This window comes from Peromyscus maniculatus, chromosome 2 (assembly GCF_049852395.1).
Source record: "Peromyscus maniculatus bairdii isolate BWxNUB_F1_BW_parent chromosome 2, HU_Pman_BW_mat_3.1, whole genome shotgun sequence".
NCBI classification, from domain to species: Eukaryota; Metazoa; Chordata; class Mammalia; order Rodentia; family Cricetidae; genus Peromyscus; species Peromyscus maniculatus.
This window is the reverse complement of record NC_134853.1, coordinates 103,056,282-103,071,050: the sequence shown is the minus strand read 5'-3', so window position 1 is coordinate 103,071,050 and position 14,769 is coordinate 103,056,282. Positions and strand designations below refer to the sequence as shown.

At 41.3% G+C, this 14,769-nt stretch overlaps 1 long non-coding RNA gene across 1 annotated transcript; it reads right to left on the bottom strand.

Moving 5' to 3' along the window:
- Positions 1-968: 968 nt before the first annotated feature.
- Positions 969-10,151, bottom strand: LOC143271886 (uncharacterized). The gene is made up of 3 exons (XR_013049173.1): positions 10,080-10,151; positions 8,607-8,773; positions 969-7,666 (listed from the first exon to the last, which is right to left on the bottom strand). It is a non-coding gene; the product is annotated as an uncharacterized LOC143271886 (long non-coding RNA).
- Between the last annotated feature and the right edge of the window lie 4,618 nt (positions 10,152-14,769).

Sequence of the window (14,769 nt, the reverse complement as noted above, 5' to 3'; positions counted from 1 at the left end):
AGAATTACATCGTTTCCACCTTCCTTTAGATCAGTGGTTCTCAACCAGTGGGTCTTGACCCATTGGGGCTGAGTGACCTTTCACAGAGGTCGCCTAAGACCATTGGAAAACACAGATATTTATATTATGATCCATAACAGTAGCAAAATTGCAGTTATAAAGTAGCAATGAAAATTATTTTATGGTTGGGGTCACCCTGACATGAGGAACTGTATGTAAGAATTGCAGCATTAGGAAGGTTGAGAACCACTGCTTTAGATGAATACTTTTTGATAGAATCCTGTTAGGTGGCCCATGACTACTTGTGCTCTTAACTTTTTCTCACAATCACGGGCTCTTTTGAAAATTTCAATTTCAATCTTTACTACTTTCAGAAACTCTTTGTTAAAGCCATTTCAGTTCTAATTCCCAAGGTTCTTTTTGTAGCATAGTGTATTAGTTCTCCATATGAATTTTAATGGACTCTGAATCTGTTGGTTAATGTTGTTGAAATCTTGAAATGCAAGGCTGTAAATGTCTTTTCAAGCACACACCTTTGGGCGCCTCCTCTGTCCTGAGCACCAGTTATGAACTTGAAACTAGGGTCAGACGAAAATGCCAGCAAATGGTTCAGAGTCTTCTGGAATGAATTTTTGTACCATAAGCACTTCATTACGTTTCTATATATTACATAAATTTTAAAGGAGATGGGAGGTGGGGGAAGTGTCTTAGACCATCCACACAAAGCAGTTTTCCACAAATACTCCAATCCCAAAGCACAATAGGGAACTTAACTGCTGAAGAGAAAGGGTAGCTAGAGCAGAGTGTGTCAAGAGAAGACTGGGAAAGAATGGGACATGTACAAGACTACCAGAGAAATGAACTTTGTCTTTCATTAGGAATGCTTTCTGTAAAAGCATGCCTGGGAGAGTCTACAAGTCTTGAGGGGAAGTTTATGTTCATATGTTGGCACACAGGTACACACACACACACACACATAAATGTACACACACACACACATCTGGCACTTGCATTGCAGATAACCTGACCATCGTATAATGTACCAGGATGTGTGTGTTTAATAATTCCTTTCATGCTTCATCATGTTTAGCTTCAGCCATGGAGATTTTCTTCCTTTGACCCTCTTTGAATGTATTTGGCTTTCTGATTTGATTAGGAAGATGAGACTGTATATTATATTTCCAGAATTATTCAAATATATAATGAAATTGTTCAAATATCATCTATATCAAAGGACTATATTTAGTAAATGGGTGCACTATTTGTTTTAAAGAGAATTTTCACAAACAAAGAAATAGCTTCTATCATGGCATTTTTATGCATATGTGTGTCATTAGACTTCATTACAGTTTGTCCTGTGGTCTTTGATTGGGTTCTGCTACATCACCAGGATTGAAAAATCATGGAGTTATGCATAGAAGAAGATATTAAAAATAATATTGAACTCAACTTGTGGCATTAGGCACTCATATTAATTTTGTCCTGCCTATGGGTTACTGAATAAAAAGGGTAAAGTACATCAGATACTGCTACTTTATGCTTTCTTTCCTGGTAAGCCTTATGCAAGGAAGCTTCTGTTTGTCCATAGGATTGCAATAAAGAAGGAAATGATAACTTCCTTAGTTAGGCATTATATTTAGCACTTTAGTAACAGTACCAACTAGTTTGGTAGTTCTGTCCTGGATGTCTCAGTGTCACCTGGGAACCGACTGGAAATTAAAATTCTCAGGCCTCATCCCAGAATGCCAACACAGAAATCATGAAACACACCTGGAGTCTGCATTTTTGCCATGTGTTCAGTTGATTCTGACATTTGATCAAGCTGAAGAACAACTGAGTTAGGTCACCAAATTACCGCCTTACAATAAGTTTCTGTATTAGAACAAGCAGATATTTAGAAAGATATTAACTTATGTAAGTCTTGCTATCGCTACTGAGGACAGAATGACACTCCCCTGATAGCAGAGAACACCAAGACCTGGAGATTAAATCCACACAGCTAGGATTCTTTTCCTAGGCAATCAACCCTCAGAGACAATTCTCTTTTCACTAGTCTACAGAATTAACTCCTATAAGTCTCATACACAGAAGGCTTTGTTTTCAGTTGGTTTCCAAAGAGTTTTAGGTTTGGAAAGAGCCAAGACAGCACCAAATCTTCAGTACAGAAGATCTATTTGCATTAGTCATTTGCCATAAGAACATAGCCATTGGCTTAGGCTCTTAATAACCCTACTAAGTAGAAGAATACTATGGTATTTTACCATGTATCTAAAGAAAAAAAAAGCAATGTTTTCAGGGAGTCAGAGGTCCAGATAGTACTATGCCACTATGCTATGTTTTAGTGAGTATAATATAATCTGGGTAATGCATAAAAATTAAAAATTTTCAACAAGGTATGCTTCAAATGTGCTAGGGTAATCTTAATATACAAGATCACAATCCTTAATTGAAGTGAAAAAAAAAATCACATTTTTAAATGATGCAAACCACATCCTCCAATACAGTATTTTATTTTATTTTTTTTTTTTGGTCAGGGAGCAATAGGAGACTCTCTGGAAAGTATACATCATCAAAGTTTCTTTAAATGGGCAAAGGAGGGATTTGGAATTATATATTTCAGATGTACAATGACAAAGTTTCTTCTATTTTTGGCTTAGGAATTTCAATAGTGAAGGTGTTTTATAATAAGTGTAAGTATAATAAGCTGTAAAACCTTAACATCACTGATTATATCCTATATTTCATTTCACTGAGTTTCTCCTAAAAATAATAACCCTCATTTTCCAAATGTAGCCAGGACTATCATTAAATGCAGGCTTTCTCTTGTATAATTTTAAGCAGAGTCTTAACCTTTTTGCTGCTTAAAAGAAGGGAGAATACTCTTCAAGCTAGATGTTTTCCTTTCCACATTAACGCTAGTTCCCCAAAGAGACTCCTTTGGAACAGCATGTTCTATGTTAGATGAACTGGCTCTCCATCAGTGAGATGGATGAACACTTGCACTACAAGAAAAGAATGTCAATATTGCTCTCCTCTGTGCTTCTTATAGCAACTGAGGACAGAAATGCAAACCTAGGTGCCTTTCAGGATGGTGAATGTGGGTTGTGGGCCCAATAAATGCTATGGTGGGGACTGTAGCAAAACTGGGAGTCCTAATGCCATGTTCCAACTTCCGTATCTTGCATCTTAGCTCCTGAGAGTTTGTATTTCCTATGGGTTTCCAGTCTAGAGTTGCCAGAAACTTGTTTTTAAGTGGAGCCAGAAATCTGAATATCTCTTAAAGTCTTCTAATTTTCAAATGCTATTTCAAAGGCTTCTACAATACAATATACAATATGCAGACTAAATAAAAACATTTGTGGATTGCATTGGCTCATGAACTGATGATATGGTGTGTGTGTGTGTGTGTGTGTGTGTGTGTGTGTGCACGCATTCACATGCAAGATAGGGCAGACGATAGACACAGATTTACTGAATTAATTACATTTGTTCCTGCACACCTACAGATGACTGGAAGCAAATGTGCCCTGGGCTGGAGGCCACTGTTGCTTCATGAAGAGCAGACAGATCTGCACTCCAGCTCAGCATTCTTATGACAAGGTTTATCTTTTCACAGAGTCAAGAAAAAAAATGGCACAAGGCTATGTTTTATTATTTTGACAAGTTTGGGTCAACCAGTTATGAATATATTACCACAAATAACTACTGAAAGGCCAACTGAAATGGGACACATTTTAACAGGTTTGAAGGTATGTCAGTGACACAAACCACAAGTCCATATTTACAACTGAGTGCTTCAGTAGGTGTCTGTAGGGCATGACCTCACCAGGAAGAGTGTGACCAGTACAGAGTGCCTTTTCCATTCTCCCTGCTGGGGAGGCAGCCCCAAGCATGGTGGTAGGGTTGCTGCTATCACTGCCTGTGGTCCGTGTGGTTCTGTCTGCTCATTAAAAAACAAAAAACAAAAAAACCCCTCTCAAGTCACTTCTCTTCGATTGTCTCATAAATATAAATCAAATAGGGTGGGAGAGCTGCAAAACAAACACAAATGCCCTCTAAATGGGCTAAGAAATAATGGACTAGAATTATTCCTTAAGGTACTTAAGTACAGCATTTTGCATAGCACAGATACCTCCCTTTAGTCAATAGATGGGGTCCTGAAAAGGAACTTATAAATCAATCTTGCCAACTAAATCATATTTTGAGTGCATTAGATGAGTTGGTTTTTAGAGAAATGCTAGTACGAATATTTTTGGAAAGCAAAAGAAAAAAATCCTTTTTGAAAATGAAATCTCGACTCTAATAGATCTTTGTTGCGAGTCCGTGGAGCCATAGAGTGAATGTCTGAACTGGGGTACTTCCCTTGATTAGATCGCCAGCACGGACACTGGCGGACCTCAAAGCCTTTCTGAGTAATGTATTTAGAGTGCTGCTTTGAGATTTAACTGAGATTTACATACTCACAATGACTTAACTCCTGGAGGTGTAAGAGGCTTGAAAATCAAATGACTCTACCAGCAGAGGTATCCCGCCTGAGTCAAGGTTCTTGGGAAATGCAGGGTTAAGCAGCACTGATGTAGAGAGACTAAACATCTTTCCTACCTATCTTGGGTTAGAGGGGGAGGCCCCTTGAACAACAGATCCATTACTGAGAGCAAAGCACACAGATTACTTGACACAACCATTAATAGACCAGAAGCTTTCGCCAGGAAACAAAGACCCAAAGAATACTGTCGTGTGTATAGTTATGCTAAATTTGTGGAAGATGACAGCTGGAAAAATACAATGATGTAAAAGGTGGGGTCATAGACTGGGAGGAACATCTCAAGGCCCACTTGTTCTGACTCTATCCTTAGTAAAAAGGGACCCTCGGTACTCCAGGAAAAGGGAAGATGCCTCTCACATGAGAACTTTATGGCTTATTTCAGGGGGAAGGTCTGAGGATTCTTTCCAAGTATCTTACCCTGTATCAGGGGGGACAGTTGCAAGGAGGGTCAGAGCAAATGCCCTGCTTTTGTGGTTTCCTTAGACGCCAAGGTGGTGGAGTTTGGAGGAGGCTGCACTGAGCTGGGCGTAGGGTGCACTTGGTCCTCCTGTCACATGATGTAGAGACTGAAAAGTTGGAGCAAGAGAGGGGTCCTGCCTAGTCCTCTAGGCTTTCACTCTAGACTGTAAATGGATACAAATCTCAGCCTATCGTTCCGTTCTCCTGGCTGTGTTCAAGCAAAGCGCACATCAGAGAAGACGGCAGGAGTGTCGATGCACACAGGGGGGGTCCTCATGCTGCTAACAAATCATTTCAGCTTGAACATCCCACATCAAGTTCCTTAAAATGTTCTAAAACCGCCGCCGCCGCTGGGAACTTCTCATGTGGTCTGTGTCTTTCATCCTAAAGCTACTTATTACTGTTTGTACTCATCCTTTTCCTTGTTTCTCCTTTTTATGCTTTCTTTCTCTGTAGGAAAAGGAGTCCCGTTTCTGCACAGGAGTTAACAGTCTTCATGCCTGCCTTCATACCTGCTATGCCCTCAGATCTAATTTAAATCACTTACAGAGAGGCATTTCTCAAAACAAAGACATTCCTCTGAAAAATTTTCAGCATTCCATCTCGTTGCCACAAAAAGCGGTGATATCCTGATCAAGTTAATTTAGTAGAATTACTGACTCCCTAGAAATTATTATCAGGCTGGAGGGGATTTCCCAGAACATTTGCACAGAATGAGCGGTTAGTCCCCAAAGGACAGGAATGAGGAAGTGGGGTGCAGCCAGGAGCAGAGCATTCCGTCTTCCCACTCCTTGCTTGTTTTTCTAGGGTCACATGCCTCTCAGATCATGATCTAGATCTACATTTGAGCTTTTCCTTCGGCACACAGTTTTCCTGCTTCTTTTGTGTGCATAAAGTCTCACAGTTTCTGAATTCACAGAAGTCAGTTCTGGTCACTATCAGAGGTCATGGGGGGGGGGGGCGTCTCAGAGTCCTTTCAGAGTTATCTGCAAAGAGCCTCAGATTGGATGCTCATGAAGACTATGGTAGAGTAACATGGAGCATACACAGAGTGCTGTGAGCTCACCACTGAGAGTAGGGATAGAACTTTTTTTTTTTTTTAATGGATGAACTATCTTCATTTTCAAAATAGGTGCCGACTGCAGCCCAGAAGTCTACCTTGTATTTGGTCTCCAGGTGTCCTGTGAAGCACTGCTCCCAGGCATATAATAATGTCCAGACCCTGGCTGCATGGTAGAGACTCTGAAAGTAGAAGGCAAGACATAAGAAAAATAATTTGAGTCCTACTAGTTGGTCACACCTGTGGAGCCCTGTTGAAAAGAAACAAGTTGAGAATGAGGTTAAGAGGCAAAATAATTTTAATCCTTTCAAGATGAAAAGAACTGGGGATCAGACATAGCAATTCACTGAATTTTGGCATGAGGAGCCCAGGGAATAACCTCCTCCCCTGAAACCTGAGTGTCCCAGGGGATCCTGGTCCAACCAGATGCAAAGAAGTGACCTTTGTAAGATAGGGGCCCTGTAAAAGTGGAAGATCACAGGAGCCTCATGAGAGTCTCGAGCTGTCCTTTGTCTTCATGGAGAGCAAGCTGAAGAGGGAACAACATTAGCTGGCATAAGGAACATTCCCTAGAGCATTTCACAATTGGGTAAAACCATGAGAATTGTGTCAGATCATCTGAAAACTGGGAGATTCTTTCCTTTTTTTTAGCTAGAGGGAAGCTATAGAACCTAAGGTTTCTTCGTGGATGTGTCTCTCAGATTCTGTTGCTCAGTCTTCAGCAAGTTAGTCTTCAGTCTGTCTCCTCACAGATGGATCTGGGAATCTCAAATCTAAGATCATTGTATACGTTATGTTTATGAGTGTTTTGTCTGCGTGTACGTGCACCATGTGCATGTAGTGTCTATGAAGACCAGAAGTGGGAGTTGGATTCCCTTGGAACTGGAATTACAGACAGATATGAGACACCATGTGGGTTCTGGGAATTGAACTCAGATCCTCTGGAAGAGCACCCAGTGCACTTAACCACTGAACTATCTCTCAAGCTGCTCAAATCTCAAAATTCGAAGGAAGATTTCCCCAATTCTTTCTTGTAGTTCTTTTGTTGAATGGGTTTCAGGAGCAATCTTTCAATGCTCCTATCAAAACACACTTGATTTTTATGCCATAAAAGATGAGTGAACATTAAGAAAAATCAGGCTGCTGGGTTTCTGCCTAGACTGTTTGAGCTTACATGTTCTTTAGATTGTTCTCTCACTGCCCCAAACACCTGGCTGTGGAAACCAGAGTGTGAATGGCATTGCTGAATGACGAATGTGCTAATGCTGGCCAGTCTTGACTAATTACCCAGCTGTATGGGTACAGTGGCTGAGTGTTCTTTCCAAAGTCTCCTCCCCCTGCCCAGCTCCAAACCACAGAGTAAAAGAAGAATCCACAGTCCTCTGCATTAGGGCTTTTAGTGCAGCCACAGTGCAACCAGAGTCCCGGGCTGCAGAAGCCATTTCCCTAGTGTGGTTGGCTCATGTTGCACCCTGTTCCTATAGACCAGATGGGCTGTCTCTCACTGGGGTCACATGTGGAAATGCTGAGAACTCTGGCTTCACTTGCAGTTTGCTGTGAAGTCTTAGATTTTGTGAAGTCTTCATTTTGTCCTGTAGCTCCTATAAACCAACAGAAAATAGATGATAAATGTGTGAGGTCTGCGGTAAAGCTGATGTATGTTCACATATGAGGGTCAAGTTGCCAGTCTTCTGGGCACTGCCATGATCATTGAAAAATTAGATGATAAAATGAAATGAGAGGCAGTATCAAGCAAAGAAGGGAATGATGGGGGCTAAAATTGATCTATACTTTGAAAGTTTATCTCTGGGCACTGTTATAAACATCTTCCAATGCTAGCTAGCTGCACCATTGTTTGGGCAATTCCAAGACAAGTGGGTAGGGCACAGAAACAGCATTATAGATATGTTATGCTCTGAGGTTCAAGTTTCTCTAGATCTTTTCCTCAGGTCAAGTTAGTAAACAGAGTTTAGCTTTTCTATACTCATCCCAATTTCTTCTGCATTAAATGGTATGTATATTCATTACAATTTACACATAAGATGGATGCCTGGTTGACAGCCGCCCCCCACCCCACAGAGATTTGCTGGTAGATGGTAAGATTATTCATAGTGCTTTCTTTCCTTCAGACATTGGTTTCAATGACTCCACAGAGAACCTGTGTTGAGGGTCCCTGACAGCATAATTTGTGTATTTGTCTATACACCTTGTTACTGCCTACCTCATTCTGCGTGCAATGAAATCTTCATAGACACTTGATGTTAGTACATTACTATATGTTTTATGAAGTCATAGTGTCACCAGAAGTAATATTACCCCATTACCCAATGTATATAAACTTAGGTTTCTCAAACCTGGGAGCTGTTAGATTGTGAGCAATTATTCCAACCCCAAGAATTGAATTTGTCAGACATCAGATAATATACATTGTATCTACATGTATGGATAGAAACACAGAGTTGTGGATAGAGAGTGAACCTTTTCATCCAAGTTCTCTGGGCCCAGGCCACTGTCCCAAATATCCCAGAGAAAGTCCCATACCTGCCCTCATGATGACCAAAAATCGTTCTTGATGCATACATGCATGGGACAGGACAGGCCCTGCACTGGGCCCTGCAGATGTGACTGAGAGCCAAGAATCCGCCCCAGGCATCAAGGCATGGTGATTTATGCTGGTATTGGTATTTAGTCTTCTCTGTGGGAAAGACCTAGGGGAATGATAAAATCAGGGAAGAAAGTGTTCATCAGTTCAGAAAATAGAGCTACCCAAATGTTTCCAGTCCCGTTTTACCCAATTCAATGAAGAACAAAACCTTCCCAACTTCCAAGCCTGTCAGTGAGCAGCTGGTGGCTTTTTGAGAAGCGACAGGACAAAACTCAGACCTCGTGGGCAACGTGAGAGCTTGACAGATGCAGACTGAAGACAGAGGGCCAGGTAGGCAGGGGAGGCAGGTAGGGAGTGGAGCCACTTTCTTGCCCGCAGTTAGCAGGGTTGGGGCAGAGTCTGGGTGCTGTGCAGACTGAGAAGCAGTCTTGCAGGCAGGCCCTGGGGCCGTGGTTCTGGGAAGGTAATTTCCCGAGCTTTCAAGGATCTTAATTGATGCAGCAGAGCTGTCCCATGGAGAGATCGAACCGGCAGCTCCTCAGTTGTGGCCAGCAATACGGAGACACAGCGTCTGCACAGAAAGTCGCTGCAGAGGGACATTTCTGGCTGCTCCCCAGCACCGGGCCGGGGCCTGCGTACCCTTAGCCTTTTACTAAGTCATTTCTGCTCCTGGGTAAAAGCTTCCCCTCAGTGGGTTCAACCCCGGAACAGCGGGTTTGCCAGAGAAGCTCCCTCCTGTTGCCCCTTCATCCTGCCCTCCAGGGTGAGAACACAGCGTTTGCCTAAGTAGCCTCTTAGCTGCACTGACCTTGCTCAAGCCCATCACCCAGAGCCCAACATTATCTCTGAGTGTAAGCCAAGAAGAATCTCTCCTCCTATCTCTTATGGAAATACTGGTCCTTAATAGAATATTTTCCTAATAAAAGAATCTTGTGAATGATTTTAAATGATATAGAAAGGAATGTATACTTTAATCTGAGGAAAAATATATTCTAGTGTTGAAAGCCAACTGAGAGACCTATATGGTCTTTCCCCCTCATCTCTAATTCTCCTTGCTGAGTTTTTGGAACTCATAGGGCCTGCGTCTGTACTTAGCTTATACATTATTCTGCCACTGTTTTCCAGCTTGGCTATTACTCACTGTGTAGGGAGTACGTTATTTCTTCATGTGGTGGGTTGAATAGTTGTATTCTCCTCCAGTTCTGTGTGGGAACCCTAACATCTTGTGATGGTATTAAGAGAGGAGCCCTTGGAAGGCAATTGGTCACAAGAGTGGAACTCTTATGCAAGGGATTGTTGTCTATAAGAAAAGCCATGGGTGCTCACTCTGCTCTTTGCCACACCAGGGCACGAGAGAAAATGGTGTTTGTAAACTAAACCTGCTGACACATGGATGCAGTACATCCTACCTTCAGAGCCGTGGGAAGTGTGCGTCAAGTTACCCAGTGCCTGGAAATTCACTGCAGCCCTTGGAACTAACCAATGCACGAGCTCACAGACCCGCCCGCGTTCTCAGCTCTGTCCACAACTGCTGTGTGCATTATGACATTATGTGCACAGTGCTCAACGTGGGGCCGCGTCTGCACCACTTCCTCTGCTGTGCAGAACTGTGCTTGGGTTGTCCGCTCTCTGCTTACCGCAGAGCGTCTTCGTACCTGTCACTCATTGCTCGACTCTCCGCGGGAATAGCAAATCTCACTTCGTCCCAATCGTTATGGCATTTGTCTTCTAAGCCCCCTCCCTCCTGTCTCCAAAAGCTTTCCTTTTGGTTACAGCACAGATGTCTTCCTGGGCTTTCTCTTTACAGTGCCCCGAGTCTAACTGTTGAGACTTCTGACTTTTAATTTCATCTTTCAGGTATGACTTCTTCCCTTTAATGGAGCACATGGAGGAGGCTTTCTGAAAAGGGAAGCATGGCAGCCAAACATTTCTACTTCTTGACTGCTGCAATATTCCTTCTATTCTGACCTTTAAATTCGGCTGGACTTGAGCTCTGACTTGGGAGCTGTTGCTGTAGAATCGAGGTCTGCTCCTTGATCACTGAACTCCCCTTGGTGCTGTGCCCCACCTCCCCCATCTCTATCTCTAAGTGACCTGATCTTGAGAGCTCTTCAGGCTCTTCCCTTTGTCCCTGGCATTCTGAAAGTCCACAAGCCCCATGTCCATCTTGAGGGCCCACACGTCATGGTGCTGGATTGGGTCTTGGGATGCAGACACTCATTTGTTTTTCATGTATTATCACTGTGCTGATATCTTGCTCTTCATTATCTCAAGACTGTCTTCCGTCTGGAGTTCCTGTGATCTCAAACTAAGCCTTCTGGAGCCCTTCTTTGGTTTTTTATTATCTTTTCCCTTCCAATTTTCCACTCTTTCTTGTGTGCTGGCTTTCCTTTCTTGAGATTTCCGTGGTTATCTTCTTTTATAACTTAATTCCCCCCCCTGAAAGTTCCTTTTAAAAATAAAAATGTGCTGTTATTTCATGATGCAAAACCTTCTCTGATTACTTTGTGACAATTAATACTATATGTGTTTTACTTTTTGTTTTCTGTTCGCGTTGTCTGTGTTTTTTACAAGGGCATCGTACATGTTTGTCTTGGCCAGTTTCCCTGTCAGAAGTTCCCCTCAAGTATATGATGAGTATGGGCTGTATGCTTTCTTTATTTGTTAATTTATTTAGTAGTTTGGAGTCTAATTTATTATCAGTAAACTAGTGAAAACTCCAGTAACCAGGTGTCGTTTGATTTTCCTTCCTAGCTTTTTTTGAGCAACGCATATGTTCACTGTGATATAACGGAGAGGAAAATGACAAACAATTACACGCCAGGGTCAGTAATGACCTGGGGGATGGTGAGAGGGCTGAGCAGGTGACAGTGCTTGCCAACCTGAGTTTGATCCCCAGAACCACAGAAAGGTGGAAGGTGAGAATCAACTCCACAGAGCTGTCTTCTGGCCTGCAGATGCATGCCATGGCACACAGGTCTGCACACTCACACACACATACAACAACAACAAATCTAGACATTTAAAAATAACAATATTGGTAGTATTTCAACCTCTTCTTTCCATATATATGCATGTGTGCCCAAGTATATTGCTACACATAAATTGCTACACTCATAAATTTACATATTAAGAAAATAAGTATAAAATTTTAAGTCCTTTCCTTAAAAAATTATACCATAATTATATTTTTCTCCTATGAATTCAAAAGAATTCTAAAATATGACTAATGTAAAAGGATGTGTTTTGGAATTATCTATCAATTTATCACTTTATTTTTTCCATCTGGGGATGGAACAGAAGGCCTCATGCATGCTGGGTAAGAGCTGGACCTTTGAGCTATAGATACAGCCCTTCACATCTCATCTTTGATCACTGGAACTTTAGCTATCATTGGGTCATGTGACTAATGCATTAACTGGCTCTAAATTTAAAATATATTTCCAAGACAGACTTTCAAAAATTTTTACTGAAAATTGCAAAAATCATTGTGAGAAAATGTATAATATACATATATCTTGTATAATATACAAGCCTTGTTTCTCCTTTTTATTCCTCCTTTCTCTGTAGGAAAAGGAGTCCCATTTCTGCACAAGAGTTAACAGTCTTCATGCCTGTCTCCCTGGACAATTGTGGTTGTAGGGAGCCATTGTCCAGGGACAAGACCTACATGAGTCAGGTCCCTTTCAGAGCACCTCAGCTCCATGTGCAGCTCTATCCGAGGTTCCTGACAGCATCCTCACCAGCTTTGTCTCTGCCATGAGGTGATGTCCCTCCAAGTCTTCTGGGTTAGTGTGGAGTTCTTGTCCGGGTGGATGAGTTGCCTGTGGAAATCTCTAGAAGGTTGTAAAGTAGTTCTCATTTCTGCTGCCAGCCGCTTCCTCTCCTTTCAGGGTTAACTAAGAGTATTTATTCATTAATGACTTTCTAGGCTGTGAGGCACAAGTATCCTGCTGGCGTATTCTGCTCTTTTTCTCTGGTCTTTGAATGTAAACACACACACACACACACACACACACACACACACACACACACACACACACACTGAGCTGGGATAACATCATGCTGCTCTCAGACAAAAGTATACTTAAAACTATTATTCAAGGAAACAGAAATATAGTTCATATTCTGTTTTGTGGTTTCTATGAATATTGGAAAAACATGGGTGCTATAAAACAAACCAGTAAGATGAGATGATAATGAAGTAAACAGATCTGAAACTGGAACTGGCTGAACAGACAGGCTGAAATTTAACTAAAAAAGAACTTTTCAAAGTGAACACTTAGGAACTGTGTTTAAAATGCATCAGGAGTATAAATAACAGCACCGTAATTCAAATCGAGAGTACAGGGTATATGGTCTGTAAAAGCCTTCTGATCCAGTGGTAAATGACAAAGAAAAGAAGGCCACGGTCAGCTGAGGGAGGGCACAACGTACTCCTGCCAGGGAGTGGGACTTGAGAGAAGTCAGACAAAGGAAAGACGAGAAGTATGGAAAAAATGATACTTAGTTAAGCGATGAAGTTCTAAACTTGTAACATGTGAACACAACAAATTCCAGAACACATCAACAAAATAGCAGCTATACACATGAAATGAACACACGCCACCGAGAGTTTTAATGCTCAATGGGGAAGAAACAATTTGTGTCTTGGTAGAAAAGATTGGTCATCTACACATGAAAAGCTAAAGAAAACATCTGATTTCATATTATTCCCCTATTATGAGAATCACCAGAAGGCAATCGAGACATTGCTTTGTAGCCTTAAATGGTTCACAATGATTTAAAAGATTTTAACCAAGGATTACAATAATAAGCCTACAGTTTTTTTTAATATTACTTACATTATTTCTACCTCTCCCCTCTCCAAATATTCTCCCCTCTTCCTATCCCTTTTCAAATTCATGGCCTCTACACTTCTTTATGAATGTTAATGTTGTGTGTATAACATACATACATATAACCTACTAAGTTAATTTACTGTTACTTGTATGCACATGAATTTAGTACTGACTACTTGGGATTGGATAATTATCAAGGATTATTTCCCTGGAGAAAGTCGGAAGCTATCAATTGCATGAAGCTCTTCATCTAGGGCTGTGACCTAGTGAAATTTCTGCCATACCTGTTGGCATGTCAAATGGTGCCATTATTCAATTATTTTTCTTTTTAGGCAACCATATTCTCTTAGGTTTCTATTGTTCTGACAAAATGCCATGACCAAAAGCAACTTGGGGATGAAATGGTTTATTTCACCTTAAACTTCCAGGTAACAGTCCATCACTGGGGGAAATCAGGGAAGGAACCCAAGGAAGGAATCTGGAGAAAGGACTCAGAGCCATGGAGGAATGCTAGTTACTGGCTTGCTCCTCATGGCTTTGCTCAGCCCGTTTTCTGGTACAACCTAGGACCACCTTCTTAGGAGTGGCAGTACCCACAGTGGGATGGCCCTCCTCTATCAATTATCAATCAAGAAAATGTGCCACAGGCTTGCTTATAGGTAATCTATTTTTCTCACTTGAGGTTCCTTTTCCCAGATAACTCTAATTTGTTTCAAGTTCATAAAACATCGAACAATCAGAACAATTGATACCTTGTCAACTTGATATACTGATGCATAACTATTAACCCACAATCCCTCTATTATTGTTTATCCTTCAAGATCTCATATCAACATCATGATATAAAATATTCTAACTTTTAAAAGTTGCACAGTCCCTAAAAATTCAAACACTTTAAAAGTTCAGTATCTTTAAAACATCCAAAGTCTCTAAAAGTTCTAAGTCTCTCTAAAATATCCAAGGTCTCATGGCTTAGTTCCTGTAAATAATAATAAAAAACCTAGGTTGGATATATTATTATTCCAAGAGAGAAGAACCAGGGCAGAGTCACAATGAGAACAATGCAAAACTAAAGTCAGACAGTGTGAAACTGTGGGGCACGTCCTGTCTTCCAGCAGTCTTAGCATCCAGGTTTCTCCTGTCAGCAGCAGTAGCCTTCTGGGCATCAAGGCTAGAAAATTTTCATTTTCTTCTCATACACGGCAACAAAATTTGTATCAGAAATTCAAGAAGAGCAAAACCTTCAAATCTCTGAAGA